At 40.1% G+C, this 15,272-nt stretch overlaps 1 protein-coding gene across 1 annotated transcript in view; it reads left to right on the forward strand.

The window, feature by feature from the left end:
* Positions 1-15,272, forward strand: part of asic2 (acid-sensing (proton-gated) ion channel 2) — a 345,378-nt gene that overhangs the window by 63,669 nt on the left and 266,437 nt on the right. The window lies entirely within an intron of this gene.

Here is a 15,272-nt window from a genome sequence, read left to right on the forward strand (position 1 = left end):
TTCATGGGGGCTATGCAGCAGCGACACTTTTTATTATCCTTACCTTATTATCTATTATCCTTACTGTGCAGATGATATTCTTTTTTATTCCATCTCCAAAACCTGAAACAAATTATTGGTAGGCGGCTAAAACGCATGGACTAAAAGCTGTCTGACACGGCAGCAGTGACTGAGGGTGGTGGGGGTCAACTGGTTGGTGGTGGACCGAGCGTTTATTTTGTGTTCCTTTCTAATCAGCGATAACAGTGTGTGTGTTGTATGGTACATTTTAATCGAATAAACAAATTCCCATTTTGACAGGCCTTATTCCTCAGGAGATGATGGATGATTTTAATATCACATTTGCTGATCAGTGATTCAAAAACTATCCAAAGTGCATGCGCAGGATTTTTTCCCCTACAGTCACCCCAATAAAAACTGGAGTGCCAAATACCTACTATTTCTTATTACAGTCAGATGTCCACGTCTGGCCCAGACAGATATCTTGTATTTTAAAGTTCATCTCGGGGATCTGGGGCTGCTGGTGACATGGGTCAAATTATTTTCCCTCAAAATACCCTGGCCAATTAAAACCTACTTCCTGTACTTTGTCATTGGCTAAAATGCCACCAGGAGTGATGAGTTTAGTAACTGTGAGGCTTGTCAAATATTTCATTAGGCAGCTCTCTCTGGACTACTAATCCCTGTCGATTGGGGTTAAAGTCTGTGTTTAAATTTACTGACCAGATTTAGTAATGCAGGGTAGCCCCGAGAGGTTTGTATTGAGCCTTTTGAAAAATAGAATTTTCCCCGCCAAATGTTGTCATGCTCTTTTGATGATTTTGAGCCTGCTCTTGAATTACTTTTCTCCCACTTTGCAGACAATTGCAGCCCCAATACATCTTGACCCAGAAGAGGAGGATAAAAGTGCTGAGAGATGCCTGTTAATGCAAGACCAGTATTACCAGTCACCTCTTTGTTTTGTTTGGTTCACTGTAATTTATATAACAATTTTTTCGATTCTGACAGAATACCCACCAGTCAATGCAGACCCCTTAGGTCTCCACGCAATGCAGCCATCCATTTGCCATCTTTGAAGATGTAAAAATGACTCATAGGAAAGTCACATATTTCGATGTGGGCATGGATGAAACCGGGGCTACAGTCTGGCTCTGCTTCAAGGTGCTGCACGAATTGCAAAAATGTATGAAAACCATTAGGAAGTCAACTCACAACCCCTCGTCAAAGGTTTCATTATGTCTTTGAGCTGTGAGCACTTCCAGTAAGCAAGGAGTCAGAGTTTAACTTTTCAGATTGCTTGATCTGAAAAATATTTTTAGAGGCTTTATATTTTCCCATAAAAAACTTAAATGTTTAGTTGAATCTCAAAAATAAAACAAATTTTATTGAGCAGAAAAGTTTTTTTGTTCTTTGCCAACTTCTTGCGACACCCCAGGTTTATTCTGTGAACCCATTTGGGTGGTCCTGACCCCTTGGTTGGAAACTACTGTTGTTGTGTTGTTGTTATTGTAAAACAATACTACGTATATAAATACTTGCAGTTATCTTCATAAATGCACCTGTAAAAACTAAGGCTGCATCTGATGATTATTTTCTTCTGGGATTAAATCCATTAATTGTTTGGTCTATTAAATGTCAGAAAGTGGTGGAAAATGTTTATCATACTTTCCTAAAGGCCAAGTTGATGTTTGATGAAGCAGCAAATCCTCGCAAATGTGAGTCTGGAACAAGGGGATGTTTGTCTTGTTTTTTTTTCATATTTCAGATGGAATTCCAAGCATTTCCGCTCTGCTTTATGTATCTACTACATAATCACATCCAAGTGATAGCTTGCTTAAATGTCATGTGGGATCTTGAGGGAGAAGTTGATAATGCCAACTTTATACTGAATGACTTTCCACTTTTGATTTCATATCTTCTCCATTATATGATTTCTGGACTTGGCTGCCGTGCTGACCCAGATGGTTGAGTTGTGACCTTTACCCTTTCAGCACTATTCAGCACAGTACAGTACAGCCAGCTAGCGGCCAGCCTAGCATTGCATCCCGTGGGAAAAATCTGGACCGATGTACCCTCCTGAGAAGTTTGACCTCACATTGACCTGGTGCAGAGCAGAAACATCTCACTATCTTCCCTCAGACAGCAGCACTATTTGACTTTCTCTGCTGCTTCCTCCAGTATCACACTGAATTGACTTGTACTTTCTTTACAATAGAGGTCTTTAAGATATACTTTCAGTGAAAGGCTCACCTATTGCAGCACCGTAGGTCCTCCACAATAAGGGTTTTTTTGCTGACTAGCTGCAGAGCTGTGGTCATTCAACGTGGCCGTCCCAGGGTCAGAGTAAAATCTGCTGTTACTGGAGTGTAATTACTTGCCTACAGCCCAGCACAAAAGGAATGAAACTTGCATTTTCCTCTCTTCTTCTTCCCTGCTCCAGGACATGACTGGGCATATGTTAAATCATTCACAGTGCTGGGAATGAAAAAGCCAACGGGCTGTGGGGTATTATGAGCAGGTCCGTGGTTAGAAAACATGGACAGAGGGGTAGGCGGTGGAAGAAAAGGGTGATACCATGTGGCTGGGAATTCAACAGCATCTGTACACGGAAACTGCGAGGAAAAAAGCAGTTACTCTGAAATATTCAAGTCTTATTACATAAGAGGCTCCAAGATGAGGGTTTGCACTTTCTGTGCTCATGTGTTAGTTCCAATGCAAATGCACACAGCAGCGTTCGTTGTAGTTCTTCACTGTTTCTGCTGGTGGCGACAGTTTTCATGCGGCACAATGCTAATAGTGTATATAGCAGCAGACTTGAGAATTCAGGTTGACAGAGGTCGTGTTGTCCTATGTACTGAAAAGCTGAGTGACAGAAAATCGATGGAGACACACAAATTAATGCTGTCAGTGAAGAATGTTTGTGTGCTTGAAAATGCTTTTAAAAAGGCAGTGCATTTGTTTTGCACTTTCTCTCAACCTGCCTCATTGACTTAATAGAATAGATATTGACTTCCTACGTGACCTTCAACAACCTTCAGAAAAACACTGTGAATGTGGTGCTTTTCGGCTGGCTTATATTTTTACACAAAGAACTACAAGTCTAATGCTGTAAGGCTCCTCTCTAGAGGATTTGTTTCTTGTGTGATTGCAGAACATGAATATGCGTCTAGAAAGATGAGCCAAAGAAGTTGCTGAAATTATAAGTCAGTTAATTACTGGGTTTAAATAGCCAGCAATTCTGAATTTCTATCAGAAATTTTAATAATTAATGGATCAAAATTGCTAAGCATTTCCTGGTTCCAGATTCTTAAATGTGATGAATTGCTGTTTTTCCCTGGTTTGGTCCTTTTTTTTTGGACCTTAATGATATATTGATTAATTTGAAAATTAATTGACATTTTCAGTCCTGGTACTGCTCACTGGTATTGTGACACATCCATCCATCCATCCATTCCCACAAATTGCCAATATTAATTATTTTGAGCTGGAGGATTGTCCACCCCACCAAATTTAAATGAGATGCTGTGTGCTGACAGGAGATGTTTAATGTGAAGTAAGGCAGTTGTTAGTGTATTTTTTGGCTTAGAACTGTTCTATTGGCTAGACTAATTGATTTGGCCATTAATTGACACCAGTCATTTTACATACTCATCGTTTTCGGTGGAAGTTGGCTTCAGTAGCAGCTGATGGTTGCGCAGCTTCCACCCGTCAAGCACACACATACAACACTGTTTTACATGTAAGTTAAAGTAATGTCATGCTCATGTCATGGGTATCAAAAACTGTCAGCTGTTGAAATTTGGCAATAAATTGATTTTCATTTCCAGATTCTTTGGCCTGAAATTTCAGATTCTCAGTCCTGTTTGTTTGTCAATTCATCTGATATTTTCCACATCGATTGATAATTTAGTTAAGATTAATTTAAGAATTTTGTCAGCGCAGTTCATGTGTCTCTGCTTTATGTTGAGACAGAACAAATGCATTCATTTAAGAAGTTTAGTTTATTTTGTTAAACATACATAATTTTACAAAAAATATTATTTCTACATTTCTAGTGTCATTTTTCAGAGGAAATATTTATATTTTTCAAAATAAGGTATTGGAAAATATATAGGCTTTATTATCAGAACTGAAACTCAGAAATACCCAGCCTTTTTCATGCCGCCATCATGTTTTTGATATTGTGATGTCTTAACATAGATGTGTGTATGTTCAGCTGTCGACAGGTGTTTTCTGTTCACAGGCATGCTGAAAACATGAACATATCCCTGTGTACCCCTTGGCCTCTGCTCTGTTAATCCATGCTTGGCTTGACTGAATGCACTTACTTACTTACACTTGATGAATACTGAAGTGAGCTGTGCAGTGGAGGCGAGGACACCGGAGCTGCTCAGGTGTGAGTTGTGTTGCAGTTTGCTGTGTTGAGATTAGGTGTCTCTCTGGACCAGTGACTGTTTACAACATTATTTTTGGAGATGGAGAAGTGATGACATTTTTATTTCACTGCTGTCATCTCAGTGTGGCTCTGCTCAGCTCCGGGTGACACCTCTTCTTCTTCACTGTGTCTAATTCAGCGCGGGGTGTTAATGGTTAGTGCCTGCTCAGTAAGCAGGCTTTTGTCTTAACTGCTTCTCTGGGAAGCGGTATAGTGGATCGGCTGCATCTCAGCATGTCCAAGATGTTTTGTCTCCATGGCGACAGTTTTTTAAGAGGTTTTATTTGCCTCCTCTTTTCTCCTCTCAAATGCTCCTCCACTGGCCCCATTGCCAGGGTCTTATCACGCATGCTGTCTGCCTCTCCCGCTTCGAGATAAATGAACTTCCTGTGAGTGGCAGGAAGTGCAGATTAAAGCTGGCACAAAGTATTTCCTGGAGAGGTGGGCAGCCATGGAGGAAATGAGCTGACACAAGGAATTTAATAACACAAAAGTGCATTGAATATGAGAGCCAGGAGGTGGACAGGCTGCTTTAGCTAGTAATGAATGCATGGTCATGCATTCCTACAGTATATCTGGATGTTTATGTCCATGGCTGAGAGGTGTTTTCCTGCACATCTCTATGTCATTAGTTGTGTCATTAGACGGTATCAACATTCATGTGTGACTCCATGAGATTGGGAAAGCTTTGAAGTATATAATCACTGGTGGCAGTTTGGGCTCTTCAGTCTGTCTTAGTCCATCGAGTCGATACTGATTGCGGTTCTGTGTGCAACATATGCTCTCCTCTGCCTCCCCCGTATCAGTGATTTTTCACACTCCCCATTCTCACACTTGTCGCCACAAGTTATTTAGCTGTTCCTGTACCCCCTTCTGTTTCTGCAAGTTTCCTCCTCATCTGTCACCCACTCATCTTTTATTTATTCCATCGCTGCCTCCCTTTTTTGCCTGTCAGTCTCTTTCCTTTTTGTACCCCTATTACTCTGTCATCAGTTTGATTTAGAAGTGGTCATAGCCATGTGTGGAACTCATATTTCAGTTGGTAAAGGAACCAACTGGAACCCAGTTTGACTGATGACTGCTGGACTGTTGAGGGCACTGGTGTTTGTATGCATCCACTTCAAAAATGCATATGTTCGATTAGGTGGAACAATAACACTATGAACACTAGTACAATGAAATGCAGTGTGTGCTTCTGTCCCATTGTAGATAATTGCTTTACAATTCTATATACAGCATGTCACCACATACACAGTAAATAGACACTATGCAGTAGGGGCTATATGCAAATTAATGTCCTCTGCTGTTTCTGCAGTCAGTATACAAGAAATCAGTACACACCACTGTGTTGTACTTACAGGGAATGATGCAATGCATGTGCTGACAGATGCCAAATTTCGCTCTGCCATTGCCAATTCAATTTCACAAAAGCTAAAGCAAATGGTTTTCTGATGACTTAATTCTTGAAACTCCAAACCGGGCTGACGTTCAATCTTATAATTCATTTTTTTAGGATGGCGGTCAGGATGCATAGTTTGGCGATACTATGCCCAGACTTTTTGCACCAGAGAACAGGAGTTGCTTCTGACTTTTTGTGAGGTTTAGGTTAGATAAGGGAAAGATTGTCATTTGGTTAAATACTGAAACAGTTCAGATTTCATTGTTGGCTTTGTCAGTATTCAAGTCAAGTCAAGAGTTTCCTTCACATATGTATGAAAAAAAACATGCTGTAGTTGTCAGGATGGATATTGTAGAGAAAACAAATGAAATATGTTGAACAAATATTTTGCTTTATGTTGTGATGGAAGTGAACATTTTGCAGATATGTTGTATTACTTTATTTTTATGTTGATTAATCATGTGATCTCTGCTGGCTGTGTCTTCCAAATTTTTTGCACATGAACTAGAAAGGTTTGTGACACCTCAAACCATGGTTTCCTTTATTGTAAAAGTGTAAATGTTTTTATTTCAAACCCTTGAAGACAGACATCATGCACATACATACAGATATGCAATAGAGATGGGTATTTGAAGCAAAATCAGTGATCAGTATTCATCGACTATTCTTCGACACCCCCCTTTTCTAATTGCTATAGATCAATAAAATGTTAGTGATGCTGAATATACAGTGTAGTTGGAGATCATCTGTCCCTAGGTGAATGTAGCCGATTTCCCTATGGTTGGCATTGTTGTCATGGTGACGTCTGAGTGGCGCTGTTGAGAGTGAGTGTTGTGTGTTGTTGCTGCTAAGTTCACACATTAACGTTATGGAAAATTTACTATCAGCTGCTAAATGGCAGATACAGAATATGTCTCCTCTCATCTAGTACAGAATGTCTGCAACTGGTGTAAATGTAGTTACAAGAATATGTCTGAGTCAGAAATAAATATAGACATACTGTCTGAGCCACGTCTACCTCAGACTCCTGCTGGCCCGATCACAAGAGAAGTGACGATAATTAATTGATTGAATATTTTATCGGCAGTCATAAATAACCTTGAATAAAAATCATATGTGGACTTTTGAGTAATAACTTTGAGAACCCCTGTTTAGCTGTTAATATAACCTGCCTACACACACACAATTTCTCTCTCTCACACACACACACACACACACACACACACACTCCCCTGTCCCTCCGCCATTGACCAGATTGATTTCTGCAACCATTAATAAAGATGAGGTCCTCTCTGCAGGTGTGATATATCAATGAGCAATAAGTGCTCAGCGTTGATACCATAAAAGTTGATTTGCTGGATTCTTATAGCAGTTGTTTGCTGCTGACTGGGGGTGTCAGGCACCTCGGGGATCCTGCTCCTGCTGCTGCTGGTATTGCAGTTTTAAACCCTTTGGCTTCTGGGATGGAGTGGATTTAGAGAGACTTTAGCCCAGTTTTGTGCTACTACAGGCACAGCTGGAATCCACAGGAGCCCTCCCATACTACTTCTTCTGTCTGCATGATTGGGGCCATTAAAGTACTGACGAAATCCTAATTTCATCTGAACACAAGGAGGTGAGAATTAAGTTGGAGCATGAAGGGAGGACTATGCATGATCAAAGAGAACTGTCAAAGTAATGGAACAAATTGCTCTTTCAGTTTCAGTTTCACTATTGTTAAATGGCTTTGAAAGGTGTTCTTTTTGTGGCTGCCTTGTAAGTGTGTAATTTGTGGTCTTAGGTGCAAATTACAAGCATCTAAAAATATGAAAATGCAATTATATTCCAATTTAGAAATGTTTAATTTTCCAGGTTCTTACTCTTTGGCTGCCACTGGCACTGTTTTTTCCACCCCATTAATTCACAAAGAAAAGTGTTATCCAGCGTTGACAAATATAGGCTGGTTGCTATTAAAAGACAGGAAAAAGCATTGACAGGGGTGCACTGTAAAGGCACAGATTAATTCATTTAACCATTCCAGAGGACTCATCAATTTAATGTCAACTTTGCTGTTTCAATCATTTTTAAGCTACTGTCAGTTGAACTCAACAATCTAGATGTTTCACAGTAATAGCAGGAATTAAGCTGTTTGGGCCAGACGCTTTTAATGTGAAATATCTGTGCTGTGTTAAATTTAACTGACAGTTGCTGAACAGCATTTGAATAAACAGCAAAGGTGAAGGCGTTAGATTTAATAATGGATGAAAACTGGGTTTTTGTTTAGAAAGAATCTCAGAAAAGGAAAGTGAATATGACATGAATGCGGTGTTGTAGTGATGGATTTAGTGCTTTGGAAATGCCCATTATTTTGAATTCAAGAATCAAGACAACAGGTAAGGCTTCCTACTAGAATATGATAGAATATATGTATAAAAATTAAGAACTAAAGGTCTGTTCACTCTGCGGCTGAGATAAGTAAAGGCGTTTATTTGAGTGTTTACAGTGTTCTCATATTTCATTATACATAATAATGATTTATTTCCTCATTTCCTCTTTATTTGTGAACCATGATGTGATGGATGAAATTCTTGAGAAAGTTGTCAAAAAGGCAAATAAGCTGAAGATAAAGTATATTTTTGTTTTGTTTTGATGTCTTAGTGTATGCATCAATTAATACTCATGTCTAAACACTTTTTATGATATTAACACCTGGGCTTAATATTCCTCCTAAATTTATTCTACTGTAAAAAATGAAAAAAGAACATCAGTCAACTTCATTGTTTGGCTGCCGTGATCATTCACAGGAGTGAAGGTACGAGAGAAAGAAAGTGCCAGTTTTTGGATTTCAAGTGCAAGTAATTTAACAAGTAGTGTGACAAATTATTGCTCCAAGGGGGTAATAAGAAAAGTAATAACATAACTTTGGAATTAGTTGTGAGTAATGACTGCTGCACTACTTAAGTTACAGTCAAATATTTTTCTCTCTCTCTCTCTCCCTCTTTTCCTCTTTCCAGCTACAATCTCTGTCACTCCCACTCTCATTTCTATCTGTCTTTCTCTATCGGACACCATTATGTTCCAGACAGTGAAGAATTAAAGCTTCTTGGTCACAGTCAGTGATCGTTTTCTTTCGTTTTTCCAAACTCTGTACCCTGCTGTTAATGAAAGTGAACTGATGAGCTCATTAATTTTAATTGTAATGTATGGATGGTTTTGCGTGTCATTCTGCTCTGATATCAAACTGACATGTTGTATTTTTTAGGAAGGTCTATGTGAAAACCAATATGTCTTTGCAAAGTGTTTTCAGCAGGATAAGGTACTGCACATACCTCTGTGGAGTTTCTTCCTGCAGGAAATGAGCTGAAGTTTATTCAGTGAGCTGCTGCAGTGTTACCTGGTGACTGTTTTTTTATGATTCTGATTTAATCGGTGCTGCATATTAATATGTGAAATCTACAGTAGAGCACACTGAAGGCTCTTCTGTCCTGCTGAGCATGCCAATGTGATTTGAGTTGTGTCTTTTATGCTAATTTTCTCTGTTTATGCAGGTCACTTTTCAGCTGTTAGAATATTGCAATTCCTTAATTCTTAGTTAGTTTTTAACTTAAATATTTTACAAGCTACATAAAATATTAAGTCACCCCGAGTAGCAAAGGAAGTGGCAAAGTGAAGTCTTAACTGTATGAGCTTTATTTTCTCATTCCTGCTTTGCTTTTGTTTTGTTTTGTTTGTTTTTTTTTCTTTTGGCCTGACTTGGTTATGATTGACAGGAAGTGGTTCTAATGTAGTTAGAGAAAATAACCATCACTTGACAGATTTATTTTGGAGAGCAAATTGTAGAAATTGGACATTTGGTCAGAGGCAGGAAGACCGTTAAGTCATTTACAACTTCTGTCATCAGCTCTGGAGAAATATGCAGACCTCTGAGCTCCAAAATAAAGTGGGACATGAAGTTGTTTGAGGAACATTCAGCTATGGGAGTGTGTGTGGTCTGAAGTTAGATTGTCTTGCAACACACTTGACATTTTTTGGGCATTGATGATGTAGTTTTTTTTTTTAGGCTACTTGACCTGGCAGGTGAATACACAATCTGTCATGTGTCCTTAATTCATATTTGTTTAATCAGGTCTTGATGATGTCTGTAACAGCTGTCAGCATATTTTTATATGCATTTTGGAGTCGCACCAGGAAACCAAACCTTAATCATAAAGGTAGGAGATCAAGGAGCGGTCGTATGAATTACTGCTGTGACAGTCATGTGTGTTTGAGAAGACCCCGGCAAGCAATGTGTTGAGAAAATGCTCCCGAGTTGCTTTGGAAGGCAGTGATAAACGACTTGTTTTCTTGTTTATGTTGGAAGTTGTTTTGTTCATGACGAGCATTTGTGCAGTGCAGTAGTCGGGTGGAATATTTATGTGGCTCCTTTTGCTCGTGCTGTCGATGATGTCAGATCAAACAACATCACACCTGTGTGTCACCCCCTGGAGTTTTGAAATAAGAAACAGTTTGGATGGGTTAATTGAAAGTGTCATTTATGAGCCTGAAGTAGTGGCATGAAATGTTCAATCATTCAACAGGGGTTTACTCATGAAATCCCCACCAGCGCTTGTTGAATGCATCTGTGATGTAACCTTGTTTATCCCAGGCTTTGTGGAGCTTATCGTCACTTGGCGGAGCTTCTAAAGGCATCAACATTCTGGGCTGTTTTGTCACCAAAGACCTGCACAGTAGAGAAACTCTGCCTTTCTCTGTCAGCGAAGTGTTGACTGACATGTGCTGTATCTTGCTGCTGGTGAGCCGTGTAGTTTTCAGTGTACAGCCTTCAATTCATCCCGGTCTTAATGTTTGGAGTGTCAGTCGGTGGCCTGCTGAAATCCTAACATAACTGCTTGATGAGTGTGCCCAGGAGACCGTTGTTCTCAGCTTATCACATGTAAGAGTCTCTTAGCCTCCAGTCTGAGCCTCCAGGTCTTCAGCCTTGCCTGTCCTCGTCCCTTTGCTCTCTACGGCGAGTGATTCAGACCCAGAGCGCATTCAGCTAGCTGGTTGGACAGAAAACCAGTGGAGCTGCAGTGCCTCAGGCTCGAATTTAAGCTGCTCTGGCACAGGACATGCTCTGCTGCTAACATTAGATGCAAAGCTTCAACCACTTTGTTCGAACGAACCAACACAGGGTAGACCCAAGCTTATACTGTGAAACTGGAGTAGTAATTCAGTCATTCAATATCCATCTGTACTTTCTGATCTGATAGTACAGCTTCCTGTGAGGTGGGTGCCTTGGCTTTCGTCTTTCATCTTGATCCAACCTTCATCTTTGTCCTCCTCATCCTCCTCCCTCCCTCCTTCGTTTATCTCAGCCTGAAGCACTAGTGGGTGGCACAGGGGCGTTTTCTCAATTTCCCTGTCCTCTCCTGGCTGCCGTCCTGTGGGATTTTGTGTTGGGAAGCACAATTTCCTCCACATCCATCTTTTCTTTTCTTCCCCTCTTTTATCCCCGTTCCCTCAGCTTCGTTCACCTGCAGCCTTGAAAAGCCACAAATACTACTGTTCCCATGATGCCACTCTCTGTTTGCTTTGCTGAAAGGCATTGGGTAAACAGGAGCACAGTGAGGAATTTTAACCAGGTTGAGGATGAGTCAAATTTCTTTGACCTTGGTTGTACAACGTGGCTTCAGGAAAATGACAAATGACAAGGACAGCAACCCATCAAATGCTACCCTCTCTTTACAGTGAGTCTGAAATTCAGATCGTCACTCCCTTTGAGGACAAACCGTGTTCTCTCCCAGCATCCTCCCGCCTCCTGCTTCTCCCCCTTCACTCTTCCTCCACTCCTCCCTGCCCCACACACATCGCATGGCCTCATTTGGCACAGAGAGAAATAGAAGATGAATACAAACACACCAAAAAATGCAGCTGAAAACCTGCATGTAGGGCTCTCTGTGTGAGCTCAGGCACAGATTTTTGTGTTATTGCTGTAGATCTGTTCTCATTACACACTTGTGCCCACGGGGCATGGAGTGATGATTGCTGTTTTTTCCCAGCCAAGAAGGCTGAAAAACATTTATATAGTGAAAGATTTGCATAAAATTGAGAAAAGTGAAGGAATGCTCTCTGAAGCAACATCATAATTTTTTGATTTACAATCTAACAGACATCAACATGTTTTTCATGTGCGTTTTTCCTCCTCATCTTTGTTGTTTTTACGTGTATTTGCTTTTCATTTGTTTCCTTATGGCCTCTGTTTGCCCTCTGAATAGACTCACCTGCAGTGGGTGCTTTAGTCATTTTGCATAAAAATAAAATGAAAAATATTGGCCGCTGGTGGTTGTGAGGACTGTTTTTCTGCTCGAGTTGATGTTCATTATCCTCTGACCTCTGACCTCCGTGCTGAGGTTTTGTCATATTACAGGTATAGTTATGAATCAGCTATTAAATTATCGTAGAGCTGACAACGACATCGGATAGCCATCTTATTTCAGCTGATTGAATGTAAAACAATGATTCTTAAGTTCACAAAACAAGCTTTCAGAGCCAGAGGTAATGTCTTCAAATGCCTTATTTTGCGCAAGGTAGAGCATTTACATTAGATATAGTTATTCATAGAGAAATACTTAGTCTTCAATTTTTTATGAGGTATCAATGTTGCGTCACTGAGATACAAAATAAAATCAGCATCAATGGCTAGCATCCTCCTCCATGGTGTCCAGAGGGCAGTCCAGGATGGAGTCTGTTCCTGTCCCTCTCAGAGCTCCCACAGCCCCAGCAGACCACTGTGTAGGAAATTGTAGATGCCAGCACAGTGTAATAAAATGTTCTTAGCAGTGTCATGCTCACTCTGAAGGACCTCAGTCTTCTCAACAAAATCAGAATATTGCTGTCATACAGTGTGGAGAAAATGGTTTATCTAACTCTGCCGATGTTTGAGGGCAAATTTCAATGGAAAACTAAAGTTAAAGATATTATCAGCACATTAACTGTGACAACCTTGGGAGAAATAATGTAAGCAAAACAAGTTTTTGGCAGTGGTTTTGTCAGTTCAAGTGTTTCTAATTAAAATTCAGAACTCTGAACTGCCATATTACCGAGGTCACTTTCAGTTTTCGTGCTTCTTGTCCTGTTTGTAGAGAGGTCTTAGCAAGTGAAAACATGAAAACAAAGTCGGAGTCGTTCTAAACAGAATCTTTTTGGGAAAAAAAGATGATGTTTCTGTTTTATGACAGCAGTTAACAGTTTTCTCTTTGACTTTGCCAAAGGAGAAGCATGTCAGGACAGAGTTTTTTCAGCTATCTGCCATCTGACACTGTGAGAAAGTTTCAGCTTTGTTTGGTGCCATGAAGCTCTTCAGCACACTTACTGCCAAATCTGAACCAGTGTCACATCATCTAACATGCAGTGTAGAGGCTGCCAGTCTGCTTGGCAGCACTCTTGTTTGCATGCAGTAATTATAGGAATGTCTCAAAATTAGCGTGATAATCTTTTATTGATGTGAAAACACTGCACTTAATGCCTTTAAATATACATGCCAGCATATACAATTAAGCACACACAAAGAAATCACAATGTCCTCAGGAGACACATGGAAATTAAGCCAATCAAGTAAATGACAAAGAAAAGAGACAATGTGGTCACATGCTGAAACTGTCAAAGCAACAATTAAGGAGCTAATCACAAACACCATCCGATATATTGTCACTGTAAAATCATTAAGGTTTTTAAAACTGAGAGGTGGTGTGGATATGTAGGCATTTTGTGAGGCTAAGCCTTCTTTAATGCAGTAATCTTGCTACTCAACCTTCCTTGGGGACTCGGCTGCAGCAGAGGGTTGGCTGTATGTGGTTTTAATTCCTCTCTGCGTTCATTGGTAATTGAATTCATTATGAGGACAGACACCGGGCCAAATCGGCTGTTATTCTGCAGTCAGTCGAGGTTGCTAATTAGAAATTAGCTCAAACATTCTGGTGCGCAGCCCTCGGGAGTGTCGTCGTCAGTCTGAATCTCTGACATACCTACCAATAGCTCATAATTACTGCCACAGCTTTGCAGATAAGCGCACTCTTATCATTATCCGGCTTCTGAGTGGTGATACGCTCTCACCCACTGTCACCCACATCTTTAACATACTGTAAATGTACACACTTTATAGTGTCCATATGGACCGCTCAGTGTGTGAATGGTTCTATAGCATGACATGAAAGATTTATTTTTTCCATCTCAGGATTCAGGGGATTTCATGCTCAGAGGCTCCCAGAAGAGGACCGAGGCTCAGGAAATTGTTGTAGCACTGTTATTCCTTGCGTTACATCGGGAGAATGAAACGCTGTGAGAGAGGAGAAGGATTGATTGAGAGAGAATCTCTGAAGCGCATTGCAAAGTCTTAAAATGAAATCTCCACACGCAAAATAAAAGAAAAGAAGTACACGTTTTCATTTTGACGGGTCAGCAAAATATCAGAGTTTCACCTGGGAGACTGTTGCTCATTTCCTGTTTCCAGCAGTCTGTGTTTTGTGTTATTGTGTCTCAAGCATGAACACAATTGCTTCCTATCTTTAATGACATGTTAATTTGTTGTAACCATGACAACAGGTTGCCTAACATGAGCGGCAAATTTGACCAGAACCACAAAGTTTCCCCAACATTGGCAAAAGTCCTTATGTTAATCCAAACGACGGTCTTTCCGTAAACCAGGGTTTCCCCTGCCTGTGTGACTCAAAGGTGGGACGCCGTCGTGTTTTTGGCCGCCTGCCTATGTTGAGAATTCAGAAAAAAACGCGAAAACTATTACCCCTTTTATCAGGAACTGCTTTGATGTGCTTATACCAAGTGCACACACGTTACCCACAGCACTGCAGTGTGGAAGCAGGCGAGTGATGCACTCACAATTTCTGCAAGATCATTTCAGGGATAACTTGCTGTTATTCATGAAACTAACAAATGTATTTGTAATGAAAGCCATTTTAGCTTAAACTGTGAGTTTTGTGCTTTAACTTGTCATTATGAAGTAAATGTTGATTGAACAATGTAATGGCTATAGAATAATGACAGTGCATTTCGACTGGCTCCTTATAAGCCCTACTTTCACTATATAATTTTGTCTGCCAACGAGTGCGATCTCCCGGGAAAATAAAGGCTGACTGGCGATACAGTCAGGCAGGCACCATTTCTATCTGCTTTCATGTCTCCATTACACACTAAATGAATGAATATATTCAGTTTTTTCTCCTGATGTTTTCTACTCCCAACTCCTGCTGTACTTATTATAGGACTATAGTACTTATTGTACTTGTATGAAGCAATACTCAAACTATTATTGTTTATTCATTAATCATATTACTGCATATAGAATTATGACATTTTCACTTTACCTCTTCAGTGAACATTCTTCTTCTCTCCTATTTCTAAAGTGGTGTTGATCATTTCTTCATGGAAATTTGGAAACTAAAAGTGTGTCTGTGTGTTTGG

Source organism: Chelmon rostratus, chromosome 17 (assembly GCF_017976325.1).
Source record: "Chelmon rostratus isolate fCheRos1 chromosome 17, fCheRos1.pri, whole genome shotgun sequence".
Taxonomy (NCBI): domain Eukaryota; kingdom Metazoa; phylum Chordata; class Actinopteri; order Chaetodontiformes; family Chaetodontidae; genus Chelmon; species Chelmon rostratus.